Source organism: Suncus etruscus, chromosome X (genome assembly GCF_024139225.1).
Source record: "Suncus etruscus isolate mSunEtr1 chromosome X, mSunEtr1.pri.cur, whole genome shotgun sequence".
Lineage (NCBI taxonomy): Eukaryota > Metazoa > Chordata > Mammalia > Eulipotyphla > Soricidae > Suncus > Suncus etruscus.
Window position 1 is genome coordinate 10,132,713 of NC_064868.1, and position 24,461 is coordinate 10,157,173.

General features: G+C 38.5%; 2 non-coding genes across 2 annotated transcripts; one reads left to right on the forward strand and one right to left on the reverse strand.

Moving 5' to 3' along the window:
• Window positions 1-7,061: 7,061 nt before the first annotated feature.
• Window positions 7,062-7,168, reverse strand: LOC126000308 (U6 spliceosomal RNA). The gene has a single exon (XR_007492659.1). It is a non-coding gene; the product is annotated as a U6 spliceosomal RNA (small nuclear RNA).
• Window positions 7,169-14,395: 7,227 nt separating this feature from the next.
• Window positions 14,396-14,502, forward strand: LOC126000096 (U6 spliceosomal RNA). The gene has a single exon (XR_007492462.1). It is a non-coding gene; the product is annotated as a U6 spliceosomal RNA (small nuclear RNA).
• The last annotated feature ends 9,959 nt before the right edge of the window (window positions 14,503-24,461 follow it).

The window sequence follows — 24,461 nt, forward strand, 5'->3', positions numbered from 1 at the left end:
TAGAGGATTGCTTCCAGGTGATGTTATAGACAACTTTGGATGTTTCATAGATGGCTTCCCTGGTTCAGGGATGAATGAAGAATGCCCATTCTTTTAAGGCCTGTGCTAGGTCATTATGTCAATGTTCAGGGTGTAAGGTCCCATTGCACTATAAGATTTGTGTGTTCCTTTCTCTATTAGATAAGAACGTATTTGTATGTATAGTATTTTCCATTTTAATGTGCCTATGCAAACAAGGAATAATGCCACGTGGCGTTATCAGTGCATATGGGGGCAACAAGAACAAGTCCAACAATCCCCGTGACCTGGTTCAAACATAAGCATTAAACTGAGGGACTCTTTCACCAAAATTCTTATTGAACAGTTCACAAAGAGAAGAAAAGATAAAAAGTGGGGAAAATAAACAGTCTAACTTAAGACAGTGGACACAATTGTCACTGTTTAAGGGGATTCAATAATAGTTATAGCGGTTGAGGGAATATATCTACAATATTCAAAGGAGATATGCATGTCCCTTTTATGTCATTAGAATAGTCGGGAGGAGGGTGCTGAATCCTGGACACCACTTTGGTGTAGAAAGGGTGAGGTGCAGAAGTGCTTTCTTAAACCAAGGGAGTTTGGAAGTCAGGTAGTGCCTATTCCCACTGCACCTTCTCCTATTTCGTCCTGAAACTCCAAACATGAAGAGGAGGATAGCTTCTGTCAAACTCACCTCCCCAACAGCTCTGGGAAATTCCTCCTTGATGGCTTTGCTTAGCTTTGGTGTTCACTGATGGCTTGAAATAACCTGTAGCAAAAACAGGAATGGTGACACTAGAAGAAAGTGCAAGCCAGCTTTGACCCAATCTAGGGTGCTCAGAAGTATTTTATAAACTCAGGTTGTTCTGACCTCTGTCATTTGAGTTTTATGCAGCTCACACCAGAATGCATTATGCACTGGGGAATCCTTAAAATAATATTCTAAAGCCAATTTGACATTTTCGTTCATCAGGAGCTGAATAAAGATTTCAAAGCATCCCAGGTGCATTGATGCTACCTGCCATTCAGCTGTCCCGTTTTGATGCAGCTCCATCTTTGCCCAACAGGGCTAATGCCAGGGTTTTATTATATTGTAGCTTTATTATTCTATAAAAATGTCAGCGAGAGCAGCCTGGGCCTCAAACTTAATGTACACGCTCAGCATTCATGTTGGCGGCTCATCAGAATAACCCAGGTGGTTGATGTTAATGGTGAAAATGAATAAAAAGTTAGCAACATTTCCAAAATGCTGAAAATCTATTCCCAAAAAATGTGTTCAAGTGATGGATGCCTTTGTATAGTTTAAAAAAATATTGTAAAAGTATCTCTGGCTATTTAACCCTTTATGGAGTTATTTTGTTTGATCTTTCACATGGGAACTTCTACACATTTTTTGGAACTTCTTTTGCTTTGTTCTGGCCTCCAAGGTGGCCTAGGTGTTACTTACAAGTTGTGGTCAATTGGCCAGCTCAATGCTAGGACCTGAGCATATGGTATTGTGCTTGCCTCGAGATGTTGGGGACCACCAGTGCTTGGGATCTTCTAAGGTCATACCCTGAAATCCTTGTTGGGACCATGTGGTGTCAGGGATTGAAATGGGTTCTTTCCTCTCCATTAGGAAGATGTTTCATATCAAAGTCCAAGGTACTTGTGATATTTATGATGTCAACATAATTATGATATTTTCTCATTTTCTCTAAGTATAAGGGTAATTTTAAAAACCAAAGGCTAGTGATTCCTATTGATTCAGAAATAAGCTTGTTTTTCTCTTCCTTAAATATGTGAGGTGATTTACATAATTGTTGTGGATTATTTTTTGGCCTCTGGGATATTGCTGGCACTGAATCAATGTCTGAAAGCTAGAGGTATCATTCCCAAATTATTAATGATCTCCCAGAAATCTGGAAACAGCCCAAAGACTTTCATGATAACCCAGAGGCTAGTACATTAATGAATAGTTCTTACAAATGCCACAACATTTTTAAATTAAAAAACATTTTAAGAATTGAATTACTATGGATTACAGAGTTTTTCATGATTGGGCTTCAGGCATACAATGTTCCAACACCCATTCCTTCACCAGTTTCACTTCCTTCCACCAATGTTTCCAGTTTCTATTCTACCCAGCAGTCTGCCCTTGTAGGATGGGCACTTATAAAAGACTGTAGGCATTGTGATTTATAGTATTGTTACTGATAAAGTTTCATGCATGACATTGACCACCTCCTCCACCCAAGTGACTGTTGCCCTCCTACGGTTATAGTGAATGTTCATTTTCCTGCCATTCTCCATACCTCTGCCTCTCTGCCCCTCAGCATGCTTCCTGCTGAAGACCAATTCTCATGTTTTGCTTCTGTTGCCTTGGGCATTTGTTATTCTCATACTGTTTCTTTATGTCTCACATATGAGAGAGATCATTCTGTGTCAATCTCTCTCCCTCTAATTAACTTCACTCAGCAGGACTCTATTCAGATCTATCCATGCAATAACCAATAGCATAGCCTCATCTTTTTTTATGGTTGACTGAGCAATTTGAACTATAGTTTCTTTATCCAATCAACATTGTGTATCCTGGAGCCGGAGAGATAGCATGCAGAAGGTCTGTGGTTCGAATCCCATGGCATCCCATATGGTCCCCCGGGCCTACCAGGAGTGATTTCTGAGCATAGAGCCAGGAGTAACCCCTGAGTGCTGCCGGGGTGTGACCCAAAAACAGACAAACAAAAACCCAAAACATTGTGTATCCTTTCTCCAATTGTGGAGTCTTTAGCCAATCATCAATGGTATCATCACTGCACATTCTTTATCTAATTGTTAATGGTAATACATCATACCATTGTGTATTTGTACCATAGTTTCTTTATCCAATGATCAGTTCTTGGGTACTTGGGTTGTTTCCTTATTTGGGCTATTGTGAATAGTGCTGCAGTGAAGATAGGAGTGCAAATGTCTTTTCTGTGTTGCATTTTTGGATCTCTGGAACGGATTCCATGAGGTGGGATTGCTGGACCATAAGGAAGCCCAAGGTACTGAAGTGATAGCATAGTGGTAGGGTGTTTGCCTTGCATGTGGGTGACCTAGGACAGACTGGGGTTTGATCCCCGGCATCCCATATGGTCTCCCGAGCCTGCCAGGAGCAATTTCTGAGCACAAAGCTAGGAGTAATCCCTGAGCGCTTCCAGGTGAGGCCCAAAAACCAAAACCAAAACCAAAACCAAAAAAAGGAAGCCCAAATATAATCTTTTTGAGTAGTGTCCATATTGTTTTCCAGAAATGCTGGACCAGCAGTGAGTATGGATCCCTTCCCCCCCCCATCCACACCAACACCGTACTTTGTTCTTTTTGATGTCTGCCATTCTCTGTGGTATGAGTTATCTTATTGTTATTTTGATTTGCATTTCCTGGATGATTAGTGATGCTAAGTATGTTTTATATACCTTTTGACCATTTGTATTTCTCTGATGAGTCAGATGTTTTTCTTGTAAAGTTTCTTGTTTGTTTTTTTTCTTGTAAAGTTCTACTGGGTTTTTATATATCTTGGATATCAGATGAGTGATAGGGCTTCGTATTTTGGCCATCACGTCCTTTGAGGGATAGAAGGTTCTTAATTTAATGTAGTGTCATTTGTTTATCTTTGCTGCTGTTTACTTGGCCAATGGCATTTACTCGTAAAAGATGCCTCTAGATTCAATGTCATGGAGGGTTTTTGCCTATGTATTTTCCAATGTATTGTATGGGTGTGGGTCTTATACCAAGGTATTTTAAATCATTTGTGTTTGACTTTGATTTATATTTTTATTTTTGGGCTGTACACAATGGTGCCCAGGGCTTACTCATGGTTCTGAAACTCAGGAGTTACCCCTACTATAGCTTGAGTACTAGCGACCTAACTTGATTTGGCCACATAAAATGCAAGTGCCCTACCCTCTGTATGAGTTCTCTGGCCCTTTGTGCAAAGAGGTTTCAGAGCTTGTTTTGCTTTGTTTTTAGCCAAACATCTTTTTCCCCAGCTTTCCTTGTTGGAAAATCCATTTATAGGTCTCAAATTCTGTCCCGAAGAGTGATCTATCTTTCTGGAAAAAATGAGCTCAGAATTCAAATGCAGGCCTCTTAATGAATTTGTGAAAGTACCTGGGCTCCAAGAATATTTTATATGCCTAAAGGTGGGCTATAAAACTATTTCTATGTGGCAGGATTACTAGTGGATTAAGATATGGCCTTGGCATAAATATGCTCTGTGACCTTGAGGTTTAGTTAACCTAAGGGAGTCCTGGGTCTTCGCCTATACAGAGGAATTGATCATGTGTGAAGATTTGAAGCCAACTAGTTCCATTCTGTCTCTGCTGCTCTTTTTTGCAGCTCTTATCAGTTATTTAGGAAGTATTGGTACATTTCAATTATTTACAAACTTCATCATCAGTACGGTTAGTAAATATATTCCTCCCAGAATAGCACACTTGATGAATTGCATGACTAAATGCTGGTGAGCCCATTCATAGGGTTTCTTATTAAATATAGATTGAGGTGAGAATAGACTTGGGTTTGTCAAATACCCCGTTTATGTGTCAGGCCATAAGGGACATTCAGAACTTCTGTATACTTTTTTTGCATGGTATTCTCTTTAAAAAGAAACCAACCATTCTTTTTTTTTTAAATTAATCTTTCAACTGAGTTAGGTGTGACAATAACAAAACAGAGCAATACCATTAAAATAAAATAAGATAGATATATATATGTCTTTATATACATACCTTTTTATCATCTCTCACTATTAGTATAGCTTCAAAATGCTGAGGATATTATTCTGTTTTGTTATACCATATACCTATGAATACATCCATAGACTGTTTATTTTATCAACTAATTTATCCATATACGTGTAAATTTTTCCTATATTTTAATATGTAAGGAACCTGGGGAATATTATGTTAAGTAAAACTGACTAATCCTATGAAGATAACAATGAATGGACTTCACTAAAATGTTAAATCAGGAAAACATCAAACAATAAATTGATGTTGTCAGGAACTGGACAGGAGGCTGGTTAGCTGCAGAAAGTTTTACTTTATACAAAATTAGTGCTTGAAGATTGACTGTACAACAGTATTGTCATAATTTTTAAAAGTTAACACATATTTGTAATCTATAACAAGTATAAATGTTAAGTCTATTACATATTACAATTAAAAGGTATTATATGATGTGACGTATATGTTATTAATTCAACTGCTTATTTCATAAAATATACACATATAAAATTAAAATGTTTTAATTAAACTGCCATGAGTTGCAAAGTTGTTCATGATTGAGCTTCAGTCATACAATGCCCAATACCTTTTTACCAGAGCATATTTCTTACCAGGAAAAGTCCCAGGTTTCCCTCATGCCCTACTCCCTTCCTGCCTCTATGGCAGATGTTCTCCTATTTTCTTTTTTCCTTTTAGACATTGTTGTTTGCAATATTGTTATTGAAAGGGTATCATGCATAGGCATAGGCATATGCATATTACCTCCTTTGAGCACCTAGTTCTTGTCCAGAGTGATCATTTCCAACTGTTCTTGTCATTGTGGTCCCTTCTCTGCCCTAACTGCACTCTCCCGCTCTTTGTTAAGCCAATCATTTCTGACATTCTAAGCAAGGACACTCTATGATTGCTTTAGAAATGACTAAGCGGAAGCTTAGAAAAGTGGATAATTCTAATTGGAAGTCCTCAATTTATACTTACCTGCAATGCTGCGATGAACCAAGAAACCCTTCTACCATATCCTGTTATTCACAGAGACCAATCCTTATATATTGCAGAAGGATGACTTTCAGATGGAAGTGATTACTGGAAGTTTTCTAGGAGCCACATAGTCAAATAAAGGTGAAATGAGAACTGTAGAGGCTAGAGCAATAGATAGTACGGCAGAACTTTTACATGTACATGTATAAAGTACAGCCTTACACATGAGTGCCCAGGTTCAATCCCATATGCAGTCCCACAAGCATTGCCAGGAGTGATTCTTGAGCACAGAGCTAGGAATAACTGCTGAGTAACATTGCCAGGTGTGGCCAAAAAAAGAGAGAGGACCTCAAGCCCAGTATTTCTGATCATCAACTTATGACCCATATAATTTTTTCGGTTTTGGGGTCACACTGGAATTGTTCAGGGTTTATTACTTGCTCTATGTTTAGGGATCACTCCCGGTGGTGGGCTTAGGGGAGAATATATGTGATGGGATTTAAACTCGAGGTTGGTTGCATGCAAGAGAAGTGCCCAACCCTCTGTCTGCTCAAAAGAATATTTTTTATAGCCACGGTACAAAACTACCTAAAAGCCACCCCCATCTTGATGGGGTACCATTCTATAATTAATTGAATTATAATTGAGTCCTTATAGGAATGGGAGAATGCCAATAGCAAAGATAATATAAGGGACTTGAGCAATAGTCCTGTGGGTAGGACACTTCCCTTGCATGCGGCAATATAGTATAGATCTACTAGAGTTCTGTAGTTGTTTTTGCTTTCATCCGTGAAATGGCAAAACCAGGAAAGAAGTAATAGAATGATCTGCAAGATGGAAGGAAACTAAGCAAATGGAAATAGAATTTTAAGTAAAAAGAGAAGCTTTTACTTCTTTAATGTGGAACAAACTAAGTTCCCATGTTATTTACTTATTTAATTTTATGTGACTATGCTTGTACAGAAATACAGATTGGTAGAAAATTGCTTGCAGGGGATCCAAGCCATAATACAGGCAGTAGAGCATTTGTCTTGCATGTGGCCGACCCGGGTCCGATCCTTGCTGTCTCCTGTAGTTTTCCAAGACTGTCAGGAGTAATTCCTGAGTGCAGAGTCAGAAATAAGCCTTGAACACTTCCGGGTGTCTCCCCAATACTGCCCCCCTCGAAAAGAAAAAGAAAATTGCAGAATTTGGAGTCCTATTAGAAAAGGAACCTGCATTCCATTTCAACTTATAGTATTGCAATATTATTTTCTAAGTGTTTCTTGTAATAAGTATATATTTTTCAGAATAGTCAGGATTCTTTTATTTATTTATTTATTTACATTTATTTACATTTATTTGCATGTCATCCTTGGGCAGGGGCCATGCTAACCTTCTCTGTATTGTTCCAATTTTAGTATATGTGCTGCCGAAGCGAGCACTACATTTATTTAAACACCATAGTTTGCCACTGCTCATAATACATTGGTTTCTGGCATTCCATATTCCAACATCAATTTCATCACAGTGTAACATTCCCTTCGCTCAGATTTTCACCTATCCCTATCCTGCCCACTGGGCAAGAATGAAATAATTTACTTAATACTGTTCTTTATAAATAAAGGGTAATGAATAATAACAGAAAAACCCAACCATAACCCCCCAAAATAAACAAACAAACAAAAAACCCAAAGAAACCACTTCTGCAAAAGAAAATTTGTGAAAATTGTTATAGCTCACAATAGGGTCATTAAGTCATTGTCTGATGCTGTTCCTAAGCTGTTTTTTGCTAGTTGATCAGAATGATCAGCTTTTAACAACTTGCAGAAAGAAATAAGTGGTTTTCAATTGCAAGCATTCTAGTTTGGCAGACTGCAATAATAATGTGTATTCACTTTAATTTTATTTATATGTCCTTTGGTTCCTATTCCTCTAAAATGTCTAAGAATTACTTTCTGAGTGTATATCAATCATTTGACAACTCTTGGAATGAAAGTGGAAGAGACAAAGAAAGTATGCTTTTTCCTGAATTGATTTCTTTGTCCTTATAGAAATATGTATTTCAGTGATCTTCAGTTAAACTTGAAATGGAGTCCTTTGTAGCTCATATATGTATGTTTTAAAATAATATTAAAATATTCAAATGTATTAGAATATAACTACTCATTGACTTAATCTGAATATATAGAATACATCACAATTCAGGTCCTTCTCATTTTTAATTAGTTGAAAATATAATTTTTTTAGATTTTTAAAAATTACATTATCTAAACACCATGGTTTACAAGGTTTACATAATTCAGTTTTTTCCACAGTTACAAAGTTGTTCATAATTGAATTTTAGTCAGACATTGTACAACATCCTTCACCATTGCGCATTTTCTGCCACCAATGTCCCCAGTTTTCTTTCCCTTACCTGCCTTTGTAGCAGTTTCTTGTTCTTGTTCTTCCTGTTCTTGTTCTGTCCTTCTTCTTGTTCTTGTTCTCTTCCTCCTTTCTTCTTTTCTTTTTTTTCTTCTTTATCATGCATATCACTTTTCCCTCCTTTCAGCATCCAGTTCTTGTCCAGAATGATGATTTTCAACCATCACTGACATGGTGGCCCTTTCTTTGCCCTAATTGCAGTTCCCCACTATTTGTGGCAAGCTTCCTACCATGAATTGGTCCTCCAGGCCCTCATCTCTATTTTCTCTGGATATTATTACCATACTATTGTTTTTATATCCCACAAGTGAATGAAATCATTCTATGTCTCTATCGCTCTCCTCCTAACTCATTTTGGTTCTTATAATATTCTCCATATCCACCCATATAAGTAAATTTCATGACTTTATTTTTTCTAACAGCTGTGTAGTATTCTATTGTGTGGATGTACCACAGTTTCTTTATCCACTCATCTGTTCTCGGGCACTTGGGTTGTTTCCAGATTCTGGTTATGGTGAATAGTGCTGCAATGAAGATTAGAATGCCAGGACTTTTCTGCATTTGGAAAACACGAATTTTTTAGAAGACAAAAAAACTAACGGAACAACAAATCTGGAGTTCAACCCTGTGCCAGGTAATGTTGATATGTTTTTAGTTGGAAACCTCGTAATATGATGAGCCACTTGTTTTTTCTTGTTTTATAGCTGGGGGAATGGAGATTCAGAGTTGAGCTCTCTCACTTGCTTCAGAACTGTTCTTGAGCTCTAAGTAGAACTTTACTGGGTGGTAGAGTAAATGGCAGCTGAACTAGGAGATAGAAAAGCTATGAGTATGCTCCTGATGGTTTCAAAATGCAGTCTCTTCCTCTTGCCATTGTGCATTGAAGAACAAGTAGCCATCGCCAGGACAAATGTCTGTACAGTCATACAGAGGCATTTTTATGGATGTTCTACAATGTAGTGAGTGCCAATTTCTTTCTGTCAAGCCTCATGCAAGCTGCTTGCTTATTTTAGTGTATGTAATACTGTAAACTACCAAATAAATGCACACAGAGTTTCAAATCGCTACTGTTGGTTGCCTTTGGTATTATAGCTTGAGAATCATATTTAAAAAAGTATTTTTCCAAGAATAATGTTAAGAATTCTAATGTTGAGAGACAAAAGTGACTTTTTTTTTTGGTTTTTGGGTCATACCCAGCAGCACTCAGAGGTTACTTCTAGTTCTACATTCAGAAATCGCTCCTGGCAGGCTTGGGGGACCATATTGGATGCTGGGATTCAAACCACTGTCCTTCTGCATGCAAGGGAAACACTCTACCTCCATGCTATCTCTTCAGCCCCAAGAGTGATTTTCTGAATGAAAATAAACAATAAACTCAGTTTATTGGGACTCAGTTATTTTGTTAGGTTTATTTAGGAAAACCAAATGTTTCCTTAAAAGAACTGTATTATGTTAAGTCAGAATTGTGGCTAATACTGTAGCTTGCTTCATTGACTATCAAGAATTCCTTTCTTTTTTGTTACTGTAACAATGTGATACCATTGCCTTTAAAATATCTTATGTTAAACTTCCATATAGAGATGTTAGCTCTGATTTCTAAATTCTTTAATCTTATTTAATACTTTGCTTCACCAAAGGTTGTTAAATAACTTGCCATCAGCGGCTCTACCAAGATCTGTTATTCTTTTCTCCCAATCCAAAAAGAAATCGTTTTCAGGTTGGAGTGAAAGTAGTGAGTAAAGCTCTTGCTTTGCACTTGGCTGGTCTGTGTTTGAGCCTTGGCATCCCATTTGGTCCTCCGAGCCCTGCCAGGAGTTTTCCCTGAGCACAGAGCCAGGAGCCAGCCCTGAACACATCCAGGTATACCTCCACCAAAAAAAAAAAAATCAGTTTTTTTAAGTGTGTTTATTTTGAAAAAAATTATCCCTTAGAAATAACAGCCACTTTATTTGCTGTACTCTTCAACTTGCATTCATTTCTTTCTTTAGTTAAAAAGTAAACACATGTGCTGGGTGATTGAAAGAGAAGCAGGTCTAAAGAAGCCTTTTGTTTTGTTTTGTTTTGTTTTGTTTTGTTTTGTGGCCAGAACCAGCAATGCTCAGGGATTACTCCCTGGCTCTGTGCACAGGAATAACTCTTGGCAGGCTCGGGGATCATATTGGATGCCAGGGGTCAAATCTGGGTCAGCCACAGCAAGGCTAATGCCCTACCTGCTGTGCTATCACTCCAGCCCCTTATTTATTCCTGAGGTTCTTTTTTTTGGTTTTTGGATCACACCCGGCGGTGCTCAGGGGTTACTCCTGGCAGGCACGGGAGACCATATGGGACACCGGGATTCGAACCAACCACCTTTGGTCCTAGATCGGCTGCTTGCAAGGCAAACGCCGCTGTGCTATCTCTCCGGGCCCCTATTCCTGAGGTTCTTTCCCTGTTAAGGTGTTAGTCAAGCCAACACAGATATGTAATCAGCAGCACAAAGACTCAGTTGTCTGTATTATTTTTTAAGCCTGTAACCCTTGCAAGATTAATTCCTGGATCAGGAATTATAGCCAGAGCTATAGTACTGTGGGTAAGGTGCTTGTCTTACATATGGCTGACCCAGGTTAAATCCCTGACATCCCATATAGTCTACTAGCACTACCATGAGTGATCCCTGAGCACAGAATCAGGAGTAATTCCTGCTTGGTGTGGCCCCAAAACAAACAAACAAAATTACTGAATATATTTAGAAGTGACATCAATGGACCATAATTGCTTAGATTATTCTGGTTCATGTCAATAATAAGATTAATATTTTATTTTAAAAAATCATAGCACATGGGGCCAGCGTGGTGGCGCTAGAGGTAAAGTCCCCCAAGCCAGGACCGACTTCTGAGCACATAGCCAGGAGTAACCCCTGAGCATCACAGGGTGTGGCCCAAAAATACAAACAAACAAACAAAAAATCATAGCACCATGATTTGCCAAGTTGTTCATAATAGAGTTGTTTCAGGCACTAAATGTTCAAACACCAATCTTACTACAAATGTCCCCAGTTTCCTACTCACCACCCCACTCTGCCTTCTTGCTGGTACAAATTTACTTCATATTGTTTGTTACAACACAAAGGCTAATGGAATGATCAAAATGTAAATCAATTTGTAAAATTTTTACATTTCTCCATGGTGTTACTAAAGTTATTATCTAAATATTTCCTGGGCTTTGGTTAGTGTGAGTTGAACTTTCTGTGTTCTTGTTGAGGCTCACTGAGCTTAGTGGCTTTCTATGCAACTTTCCCATCAGATTTGCTATGATTCAACTAAGATTTGTTCGTTCTTATATGAAATTTGTTGGTTTTATTTTGGGGGGAGCCGACACTCAGAGGTTACTCCTGGCTATGCACTCAGATATTGCTCCTGGCTTGGGGGACCATATGGGATGCTGGGAGATCGAACTGCTCTCCATCCTAGGTCTGCACATGCAAGGTAAACGCCCTACTGCTTGTGCCACTGCTCTGGCCCCAAATTTGTTTGTTCTTATATGAAATTTTGAGATGCCCACAGACATGCAGTTCAGGATCTACAGATCTGAAATAAATTTGTTGGCCTGACAGTTTGATAAGGTTAAATTATGGACTAGTCTTATCAGAATGTATCTGTGTGGCTGCTGTACCTTCAGGCAGAAAGAGGAATCAGTCCACCCCCATTCCCAGAGTTTTGAGCCTGGCCAGTTTTCTACCTGGGAAGAGTTGGGAGCCATCATTTTCTTTTGGAGCTTACTAGTGAAACTGGACCATTTTTCTGCCAGGAAGATAGTGGGTGTCTAATTCATTTTTTAATCTAAAGACTATTTTTTGAATGTCTCCTTTTCTATAGTTGCAGTACATCTTGTCAATTGTGTTTATTTTGAGGAGTAGATTGTGGCTTTGCGAAAGGGTTGACAGAAACCAAAGAGACGTATTATATTCCTCATTTCTATTCTAACATATACCAAATACTTTGTTTTCTCTCCCTTTCCCCCCTCAACTGGTGTCTAAATTATCAATAAATGTGATTCATTGTCAATAAAAACTGGACCTTGAATTTAACAGTGCCAAAGTGTATGATAAATGAAGAATCCAAAGCCAGTGAAAACACATTTAGGAGACCATTTTGGACTTGATTAGTAAAAATGGAGACTCCTTCCCCACTGTAGATCAACTTTGAAACATCAGGGAAATATGAGTGCAAGAGGGAGAAAGTTACTTGGCCAAACATAGAAGGAACTTTGTTAACTGGAAATGATTGCTTGTCAGCTAGAGTCATCAGATAACTTTTAAATCAGCTCAGGAACTTATGGGTGGGGTAAACACTCTTCTTTAAAAGACCTGAATTTTGGGGCACAAATTTCCCTTCACTTAGCCATGCATCAATTGGACCCAGTGCCTTGAGGTCCAATTGGGATGTGTGTTGAAAGTGTGAGCAGAGGACAGGACCTGTAAGAAGTGCAACAGAAACTCCAGTTCTTGTTCTCAGAGGTTAAGTATGAACATCTGTGCCTTGCCTCTGCTCTCCTCAATGAATGATTTGAGAAAGGGATTGTGAGTGGCAGCTTGTTGGCTGCTAGAGTCATTTCCCTCTTTGCAGGGCATTAAAATCTCCCTTCCCAATTCTTCTGGGCTTTACACGTGTCTGTGACCCATTCTTCTTAGTGCTGTTTGCAAGTGTGGCTTTTCCCTCTCCTTTGCTCCATTTTGCTTCCTCTTAGCTAGATGTTATTTTAAGTGGCATGGGTATATTAATTAATAATATTGATTGACTAATTAAAATAATGTTTTATTAATTTTCTAATCTAGATAACTTGTTACTGGTAGATAGAATTGAAATTTATATTGAGGTATGTATATTTAGGTATATATCTTTGATATGTATATTTTTATGTGTATTTCTTTTATTTATTTGTTTATTTATTTTTAAATATATTTTTTACTTAAGTAACATGATCATAGTTGGGTTACAGTCATAAACAGAACACCCCCCTTCACCAGTGTAACATTCCCCCTTTCCCCCCTTCCAATCCCCTGCCTGTATTCGAGACAGACATTCTACTACAGTTATTTGTTTTTAAGTTCAGTAAATTGTATTTTTTTCCTTAAAGGATAAGAGTAAAAAAATATAGTAAAGGTGTGATAGTGGCAATTGCCATTGTTTGCATAGGTCCAGAAAAATGGGGAAAATGGAAAAAAAATCCTTGACCTGATTACAAAAAGGCCTCACCACAGAAGTTTATTGGCATAAGACTGACTCTGGGTTCCAGGCATACCAGTCTGTCCAACCAGAGTCATTCTCCGTGGTCCCGGTGAAACTTTTTTACACTTTAGCTATTGTTGGTATCAGATTCTTATATTTAAAGATTTGGATTCTGTGCATTTCTTTCATTGATGTCAGGCTGATGTGGAGCATCCTCTAGTTTCAGCATACCATTAAATGCGGAGCAATCTGCCCAGCAAGCAGACTGTTGCTGAGTCGTCTGGGTGTTGGGAGCACTCTTTGGAGTAAGTCAATGCCAAAGCATTGGTAGGTCTTCCCTGGCAGAGGCTTGGATCTTGGTAATGTTATAGACTATTGTGGTTGTTTCCATAGATGGTATCCATTGTTCAGGTGTGTGTGGGTGATGCCCATTCTTCTGAGGCTTAAGCCAAATCATTATGCCAATTTTCAGGGTAAAAGACCTAATTACATTACCAAATTTGTGTTCCCATCTCTATTAGATAAGAACTTCTTTGCATATGTATTATTTTCCTTTATGTGCATTTCTTTATTGGGATGTAATATTGCCTTTTAGACAGGCTCAGTAGAAAAAATTAGGGGATATGTGTTTCTTTATATGTATTTCTTGGGGGAACAGAGTTGTTACTAAACCTATGTATCAGGGATTATTGAGCATGATATTAACTGAAGGAAAGATACTATTTCTGAGCTATAGCCCCCCCCCCCGTGGCCCAATAGGACCTTGTGGCATTATCATTTTCCTTTTTGCATAGGCCCAAATGGGGAAATATTAAGTAAGAGAGAAATTCATATTTATAAGGGTGGGAACTCCAAAATTCATATTTTTATCCTGAACATTTGTCATGTTGAGTTGACTGGTTATACACCCCTGAACTTTGGGCCCCATCATTGGAACTGGCACGGGCTTCCGCATCACATCAGGCAATGATTTGTAACCAGGGCAGGTTTCATTCTAAAATCTAAATTCTAAATTCGACTCTAAAATTTGGTAAGTCAGTGCTCGCTTCGGCAGCACATATACTAAAATTGGAACGATACAGAGAAGATTAGCATGGCCCCTGCGCAAGGATGACACGCAAATTCGTGAAGCGTTCCATATTTTTAAAAAATTAAAAAAAAATTTGGTAAATCAAAATTTGTATTCTATAATTCTACATTCCAAATTCTAAAATTCTTTTGTCTTTTCTTTCTTTTTTTGGTTTTTGGGCCACACACGGCGTTGCTCTGGGGTTACTACTGGCTGTCTGCTTAGAAATAGCTCCTGGCAGTCACGAGGGACCATATGGGACACCAGAATTCGAACCAATCACCTTTGGAGCTGGATCGCCTGCTTGCAAGGCAAATGCCACTGTGCTACCTCTCCGGGCCCTAAATTCTAAAATTCGTAATTCTATATTTGTAAATTATAAATTCTAAAATTATAAATTATATAATCAGAATTCTAATTCTAAAAATCTAAATTCTATATTCAAAAATTCTAAATTCTAAATTCCAAAATTCTATATATATAATCATATATATATTCTATCAATATAATATATATATAATCAGAATTCTAATTCTAAAATTCTAAATTCTAAAATTCTAAATCCTAAATTCTTATTTCTTTTTTTTTTTTGTATATTAGGTCACACCCGGTGGTGCTCAGGGTTTACTCCTGGCTGCTCAGAAATAGCTCCTGGCAGGCACGGGGGACCATATGGGACACCGGGATTCGAACCAACCACCTTTGGTCCTGGATCGCCTGCTTGCAAGGCAAACGCCGCTGTGCTGTCTCTCCGGGCCCTAAATTCTAAAATTCTTAATTCTATATTTCTAAATTATAAATTCTAAAATTATAAGTTATATAATCAGAATTCTAATTCTAAAATCTAAATTCTATGTTCAAAAATTCTAAATTCTAAATTCTAAAATTCTGAATTATATAATCAGAATTCTAATTCTAAATTCTATATTTTAAAATTCTAAATCCTAATTTCTATATTTCTTTTTTTAATTGGTTTTTGGGTCACACCCGGCTGTGCTCATGGGTTACTCCTGGCTGTCTGCTCAGAAATAGCTCCTGGCAGGCACGAGGGACCATATGGGACACTGGGATTCGAACCATTCACCTTTGCTCCTGGACCGCATGCTTGCAAGGCTAACACCACAGTGCTATCTCTCCAGGCCTTAAATTCTAAAATTCTTAAGTCTATATTTCTAAATTATAAATTCTAAAATTATAAATTATATAATCAGAATTCTAATTCTAAAATCTAAATTCTATATTCAAAAATTCTAAATTATAATTCTAAAATTCTAAATTATATAATCAGAATTCCAATTCTAAAATTCTAAATTCTATATTCTAAAATTTTAAATCCTAAATTATATCTATATCTATATCTATATATTTTTTTTTGATTTTGGGTCACACCCGGCGGTGCTCAGGGTTACTCCTGGCTGTCTGCTCAGAAATAGCTCCTGGCAGGCACGGGGGTCCATATGGTACACCGGGATTCGAAGCAATCACCTTTGCTCCAGGATTGGTTGCTGGCAAGTCAAACACCGCTAAGCTATCTCTGCGGGCCTTAAATTCTATATTTCTAAATTTTATATTCTAACATTCTAAATTATTAGATTCTATATTCTAAATACCTAGAATTCTAAAATCTAAAATTCCAAGTATCTAAGATTATACCTACTATTCTAAGATTCTAAATTGCTTGGGCATGTGAGGGCACAAGAATAGGCATCAGCCTGGCCAGTACTATCCAAGGACAGACTGTGGTCTCATGCCCCCTGCATCCGATTTGATTCACAAAAATTCTAAATTGAGAAATCTCTACATTTTATTCTAAAAGTCTAAACTTCTAAATTCTAAAATGCTTAATTCTACATTCTATATTCTAAGATTCTAAGTCCTAAAATCTAAATTCTAAATTCGACTCTAAAATTTGGTAAATCAAAATTTGTATTCTATAATTCTACATTCTAAATTCTAAAATTCTTTTTTTCTTTTCTTTCTTTTTTTGTTTTTTGGGCCACACACGGCGTTGCTCTGGGGTTACTACTGGCTGTCTGCTTAGAAATAGCTCCTGGTAGTCACGAGGGACCATATGGCATACCGGGATTCGAACCAATCACCTTTGGTCCTGGATCGCCTGCTCGCAAGGCAAATGCCACTGTGCTATCTCTCTGGGCCCTAAATTCTAAAATTCGTAATTCTATATTTGTAAATTATAAATTCTAAAATTATAAATTATATAATGGATTGACATTTGATTAGTGCTTTATTTATTTTAATAATATCTTTATTTAAGCACTATGATTACAAACATGTCTGTAATTGGGTTTTAGTCATAAAAAAAGAGCACCCTGGACCGACCGACCGAGCCCTCGCCTGCCCGCCCGCCCCGCAGCACGCAAGGTCGCTGTGACACCAGGCGGGGAAAATCCGCGAAAGTACACCGGCCCAGTGGGGCTCAGCTGTGAAAGACTGTGAGTGTGACCTGTCTATGTCTGTCTACTGTCCTCTTGCGTGAAACTCTTGCGAGTGGGGCAAAAAGAGCCTCCAGAAACCTCGCTCGCCCAGACGCCATTTTCAGGGAGGGACTTCAGAGCATAAAAACAGGCTATCCTTTGCAAAAGCTGGCTCCCTGTGTGTGACACCAGGCGGGGAAAATCCGCGAAAGTACACCGGCCCAGTGGGGCTCAGCTGTGAAAGACTGTGAGTGTGACCTGTCTATGTCTGTCTACTGTCCTCTTGCGTGAAACTCTTGAGTGTGGGGCAAAAAGAGGCTCAGAGGAGCACGGCCGCTCCGCTTCGCTACGCGGCCGTGCACTCTTTCTAAGGAAAGAACTCCATTGCAACAAGAAGGAAAAATCACACTAAGAACGGCGCTATATCACAGAAGCAAACATTTCTCTCTGGACTGTCTTCTCTGTTGCATGCTCGGGCCTAAGATTTGACCCAGTGTGAGGCCTCATCCACGGAGGACTCCCCTCCCTTAGAGGCAAGTCAGCCCATCCAGAAAGGGAGGAGCCAGAGGAGTGTGCTGCCTGCATCATATAGACAATGAATACCACCACAACACGTAGAAAAACCCACAATACAAGTGTGACAATGGGGAAACAACGCAGGCCAGCATCAGACATAGAGAATGAAGATGACAATTCTGAGGACCAGATAATGACTGAACAACTAATCAACCTCTCAGATAAGGACTTTAGACTAGCAATATGGAAGGTGCTCAACAGACTCCAAGAAACCATGGATCGAGTTGAACAGAACACTAATAAGAACCAAGAAAATATGAAGGCAGAAATGACAAAACTCCAAACTGAAATAACATGTCAACTAACAGGACTGAAAAAGTCAGTAAACGAAGTGAATGACAAAATGGATAAGCTCTGGGACAGGGTATCAGAAGCTGAGAATAGACTTGGTGCTGTGGAAGATGAGATACATAACAATTCCATACAGCAGGAGAGATTGGACAAAAAACTTAAAGCAAATGAGCAGACAATGGAAAAATTAGTCAAAGAATGGGAACAGACGAAAATAGAAGTCTATGATAAGATCAACAGAAACAACTTAAGAATCATTGGAGTCCCAGAGACCCAGGAAGAAAATTTCCAGGAAGAATCAATGGTCAAGAACATCATTAAAGAGAAACTTCCAGAGCTAAAGAATATATGTGATCAAATCCTGCATGCCCGAAGAGTACCAACCAAAAGAGACCCCAGAAAAACCACCCCAAGACACATCCTAGTCACAATGACAAATCCCACAGATAGAGACAGAATTCTGAAAACAGCAAGATCAAAAGGGGAAATCATGTTCAAGCAAGCTTCCCTGAGATTTACAGCAGACCTGTCACCAGAAACGCTCAATGCCAGAAAGCAGTGGTGGGATATTGTGACAAGACTGAATGAAATGAATGCTTCACCCAGAATACTATACCCAGCAAAACTCACTTTCCGGTTTGGTGGAAGAATACATGGTTTCACAGACAAAAAACAGCTCAGAAACTTCACAGACACAAAACCAGTCTTAAGAGAAAAACTGAAAGACCTAATCTAAGACAAGACTACCCAAAAGACACACCAAATTTTGAAATAAAGATGGCGTTAAATCCCAGGACAATTCTTTCTCTCAACGTCAATGGACTAAATGCACCAGTTAAGAGACACAGAGTGGCTAAATGGATCAAAAAACTCAATCCAACCTTCTGCTGCCTACAAGAAACGCACCTGAATAGTCAGAACAAACATAGACTCAAAATAAAAGGCTGGAGAAAAGTTATCCAAGCAAACAACACCCATAAAAAAGCTGGAGTGGCCATACTAATATCAGATAATGCAAACTTTATACTCAGGAAGGTTGTAAGGGACAAAGACGGACATTTTATATTAATCAAGGGGTACGTAGAGCAGGAAGAATTCACTCTCCTAAACATATATGCACCGAATGAGGGGCCAGCAAAATATTTAATACAACTGTTGACAAATCTGAAAAATAATATCAACAACAACACAATAATTGTGGGGGACCTTAACACGGCTTTGTCAACACTGGACAGGTCAACCAGACTGAAACCCAACAAGAATATACTAGACCTGAGGAGAGAAATGGAAGAAAGAGGCCTAGTGGATATATATAGGACACTCCATCCCCAGAAACCTGGATACACATTCTTCTCCAATGTACATGGGACATTCTCCAGGATAGACTACATGCTGGCACATAAAACATACCTCCATAAGATCAAGAGGATAGAAATTTTGCAGACTACCTTCGCTGACCACAAGGCTCTGAAATTATTTGTGAACTCCAAAGGGACTCAGAAGAAACACTTTAACACCTGGAAGTTAAACAGCCTCATGCTCAATAACCAGTGGGTCCGAGATGAAATCAAGGAGGAAATAAAAAGGTTCCTGGAAACAAATGACAATAAAGACACAAACTCTCAGAACTTATGGGACACAGCAAAAGCAGTACTGAGAGGAAAATTTATAGCTTTGCAAGCACACATCAGGAAGGAAGAAGGAGCTTACCTGAGTAGCTTAATGACACAGCTAATAGAACTAGAAAATGCTCAACAAAAGGACCCAAGAATAGGAAGACAGAAGGAAATAACAAAGCTGAGAGCAGAAATCAACGAAGTGGAAACTCAAAAAACAATCCGAAAGATCAACGAAAGCAGAAGTTGGTTCTTTGAAAAAATAAACAAGATTGATAGACCACTGGCAAACCTAACAAAGAAAGAGAGAGAGAGAAACTTGATAACTCGTATCAGGAATGAAAAAGGAGAGATCACTACTGATATGACAGAGATTCAAAGGGTAATCAGAAACTACTTTGAAAAACTCTACGCCACTAAAAATGCGAACCTGGAAGAAATGGATAAATTCTTGGACTCTTATAATCTTCCACGGTTGAAGGAAGAGGATGTAGCATATCTAAACACCCCCATCACCATTGATGAAATTAAAACAGTAATCAAATGTCTGCCAAAAAACAAAAGCCCAGGTCCAGATGGATTCACTAATGAATTCTATCAAACTTTCCAAGAGGAACTACTGCCAATCTTGGCAAGACTCTTTCATGAAATTGAACAAACAGAAACACTTCCAAATAGCTTTTATGAAGCCAACATCACCTTGATACCTAAACCAGACAGAGACGCTACCAAAAAAGAAAATTACAGACCAATATCACTGATGAATGCAGATGCAAAGATCCTCAACAAAATCCTGGCAAATAGGATTCAATGCCTCATTAAGAAGATCATCCACTACGATCAAGTAGGTTTCATCCCAGGAATGCAAGGCTGGTTTAACATCCGTAAATCTATCAACATAATACACAACATCAATAACAAGAAAAATAAAAACCACATGATCATATCAATAGATGCAGAGAAAGCATTTGATAAGGTCCAACACCCATTCTTGATCAAAACTCTCAGCAAGATGGGAATGGAGGGAACCTTTCTCAATATAGTGAAGGCCATCTACCACAAGCCAGTGGCAAATATTATCCTCAATGGAGAAAAACTGAAAGCCTTCCCTCTAAATTCTGGCACAAGACAAGGCTGTCCTCTCTCACCACTCCTATTCAACATAGCACTGGAAGTACTTGCTATAGCGATTAGGCAAGAAAAGGATATCAAGGGAATCCAGATAGGAAAGGAAGAAGTCAAGCTCTCACTGTTTGCAGATGACATGATACTCTACTTAGAAAACCCTAAAGACTCTATCAAAAAGCTTCTAGAAACAATAGACTCATATAGCAAGGTGGCAGGCTACAAAATTAACACACAAAAATCAATGGCCTTTCTATATACCAATAGTAATAAGGATGAAATGGACATTAAGAAAACAACCCCATTCACAATAGTACCACACAAACTCAAATATCTTGGAATCAACTTGACTAAATATGTGAAGGACCTATACAAAGAAAACTATAAAACTCTGCTCCAAGAAATAAGAGAGGACACACGGAAATGAAAACACATACCCTGCTCATGGATTGGCAGGATTAACATCATCAAAATGTCAATACTCCCCAAGGCATTATACAGATTTAATGCCATCCCTCTAAAGATACCCATGACATTCTTCAAAGAAGTGGATCAGACACTTTTGAAATTCATTTGGAACAATAAACACCCTCGAATAGCTAAAGCAATCATTGGGAAAAAGAATATGGGAGGAATTACTTTTCCCAACTTTAAACTGTACTACAAAGCAACAGTTATCAAAACAGCATGGTATTGGAATAAGGATAGGTCCTCAGATCAGTGGAATAGGCTTGAATACTCAGAAAATGTTCCCCAGAGATACAACCATCTAATTTTTGATAAAGGAGCAGGAAATCCTAAATGGAGCAGGGAAAGCCTCTTCAACAAGTGGTGTTGGCACAATTGGATAGCCACTTGCAAAAAATTAAACTTAGACCCCCAGCTAACATCATGTACAAAGGTAAAATCCAAATGGATTAAAGACCTCGATATCAGCCCCAAAACCATAAGATATATAGAACAGCACATAGGCAAAACACTCCAGGACATTACAGGCATCTTCAAGGAGGAAACTGCACTCTCCAAGCAAGTGAAAGCAGAGATTAACAGATGGGAATATATTAAGCTGAGAAGCTTCTGCACCTCAAAGGAAATAGTGCCCAGGATACAAGAGCCACCCACTGAGTGGGAGAAACTATTCACCCAATACCCATCAGATAAGGGGCTAATCTCCAAAATATACAAGGCACTGACAGAACTTTACAAGAAAAAAACATCTAACCCCATCAAAAAATGGGGAGAAGAAATGAACAGACACTTTGACAAAGAAGAAATACGCATGGCCAAAAGACACATGAAAAAATGTTCCACATCACTAATCATCAGGGAGATGCAAATCAAAACAACGATGAGATACCACCTCACACCCCAGAGAATGGCACACATCACAAAGAATGAGAATAAACAGTGTTGGCGGGGATGTGGAGAGAAAGGAACTCTTATCCACTGCTGGTGGGAATGCTGTCTAGTTCAACCTTTATGGAAAGCGATATGGAGATTCCTCCAAAAACTGGAAATCGAGCTCCCATACGATCCAGCTATACCACTCCTAGGAATATACCCTAGGAACACAAAAATACAATACAAAAACCCCTTCTTTACACCTATATTCATTGCAGCTCTATTTACCATAGCAAGACTCTGGAAACAACCAAGATGCCCTTCAACAGACGAATGGCTAAAGAAACTGTGGTACATATACACAATGGAATATTATGCAGCTGCCAGGAGAGATGAAGTCATGAAATTTTCCTATACATGGATGTACATGGAATCTATTATGCTGAGTGAAATAAGTCAGAGAGAGAGAGAAAAACGCAGAATGGTCTCACTCATCTATGGCTTTTAAGAAAAATGAAAGACACCCTTGTAATAATAATTTTCAGACACAAAAGAGAAAAGAGCTGGAAGTTCCAGCTCACCTCAGGAAGCTCACCACAAAGAGTGATGAGTTTAGTTAGAGAAATAACTACATTTTGAACTGTCCTAATATTGAGAATGTATGAGGGAAATGTAGAGCCTGTTTAGGGTACAGGCGGGGGTTGGGTGGGGAGGAGGAAGATTTGGGACTTGGGTGATGGGAATGTTGCACTGGTGATGGGTGGTGTTCCTTTTATGACTGAAACCCAAACACAATCATGTATGTAATCAAGGTGTTTAAATAAAAAAATTATGCATTAAAAAAAAAAAGAGCACCCTCCTTCACCAGTGCAAACTTCCAACAATCAAAGCCCCCCATCTCCACCCTCCCTCACCCCCTGCCTGTATTCAAGACAGACATTCTGTTTCACTCACTACTATTGTCATGATAGTTGGTAGTGTAGTTATTTCTCTTACTGCACTCACCACTCTTTGTAGTAAGCTTTATGTCGTGGGCCGGCCCTTCAAGCCCTCTTGAAGTGTTTTATTACTGCACTATACTGTAATGACTGAAACCCAACTACAATCATGTTTGTAATCAAGGTGCTTAAATAAAGATATTAATAAAAAAGAGATCATATAGGATGCTGAGGATTGAACCTGGGTTGGTAAACACCCTATCCACTGTACATAGCTATGGTCCTGTAATTTTTAGAGGGCTAGACCATACCTGACAATATCAGAGATTAATCCTGACAATGCTTGTGGACCATATGGGATGTTGGGGATCAAATGTGGGTCAGGTGGGCATGCAAAGCAAGTGCCCTGTCCACTAGAGCCCTGGTCCCATGATTTTTTTAATTAATAAATTTTTAAATTGAATCACCATGAGACATACAGTTACAACATAGTTCATGATTGAGTTTCAGTCATACAATGTTCCAACACCCATCCCTTTACTAGTGCACATTTCTCATCACCAGTGGCCCCAGTTTATTCTTCTCTTTCTCTTTTCTTTTTAGTCACTGTGTTTTGCAATATTGTTATTGAAGAGGTATTGTGCATATAACTTTACTGCATTTTAGTACCTAGTTCTTGTCTAGAGTGATCATTTCCAACTATCATGGTCATAGTTGTTCTTTCTCTGCCCTAACTGCACTTTCCCCTTTGTGACAAATTTCCTATTATGGTTCAGTCGTTCTGGCCCTTGTCTCTGGGTATTATTATTATTATTATTATCATACTTTTATTTTTATATGACACAAATGAGTGAGATAATTCTATGACTCTTCCTCTCCCTCTGACTCATTTCACTCAGCATTATACTTTCCATATCCATTCATGTTTAGGTAAATTTTATGACTTCATTTTTCTTCATAGCTGTGTAGTATTTCATTGTGTTGATATACCATAGTTTGTATACCCACTCACTGTTCTCTGGCACTTGGGTTATTTTCAGGTTCTGGCTATTGTGAATAGTACTGCAATGAACATATAGGAGTGCAGATACCTTTTCTGCATTGTGTTTTTGGGCCCTTAGGATATATGGTTATGACTTTTATTTCATAGAAAACTACTTGGTTCAGATATTTCCCTCAGGTTTTGCTTCGGACAGAATTCAAAAAATCCCTCCTCTCACCCCTTTCATGAATATAGTGGATTACTAGTGGAGCCTATTTGCCTACTGAAATAGCAAAACTGCTAGTAACCCACAATTATGTTTATTAATTTCATTTTAGATTATGCTTTCACTTGGTGTTCTTATTCTTCTAGACCTAGAATATATATACATATTTATATTTATATTTGGTTTTTGGGTCACATTCAGTGGCGCTCAGGGGTTACTCCTGGCTCTGCGTTCAGAAATCGCTCCTGGCAGGTACGGGGACCATATGGGATGCTGAAATTTGAACCACTGTCCATCCTAGATCATCTGTGTGCAAGGCAAACAGCCTACTGCTGTGCTATTTCTCTGGCCCTAGACCTATAATATTTTACTTTTTTTTATGTTTGGTTAAGGATCACACCTGGATATGCTCGGCAATTCCTGGTTCTGCACTCAGAATTACTCCTTGCAGTGTTCAGGGAACCTTATGGGGCCCTAGGGATTGAATCTAGGACAACTAGGTGCA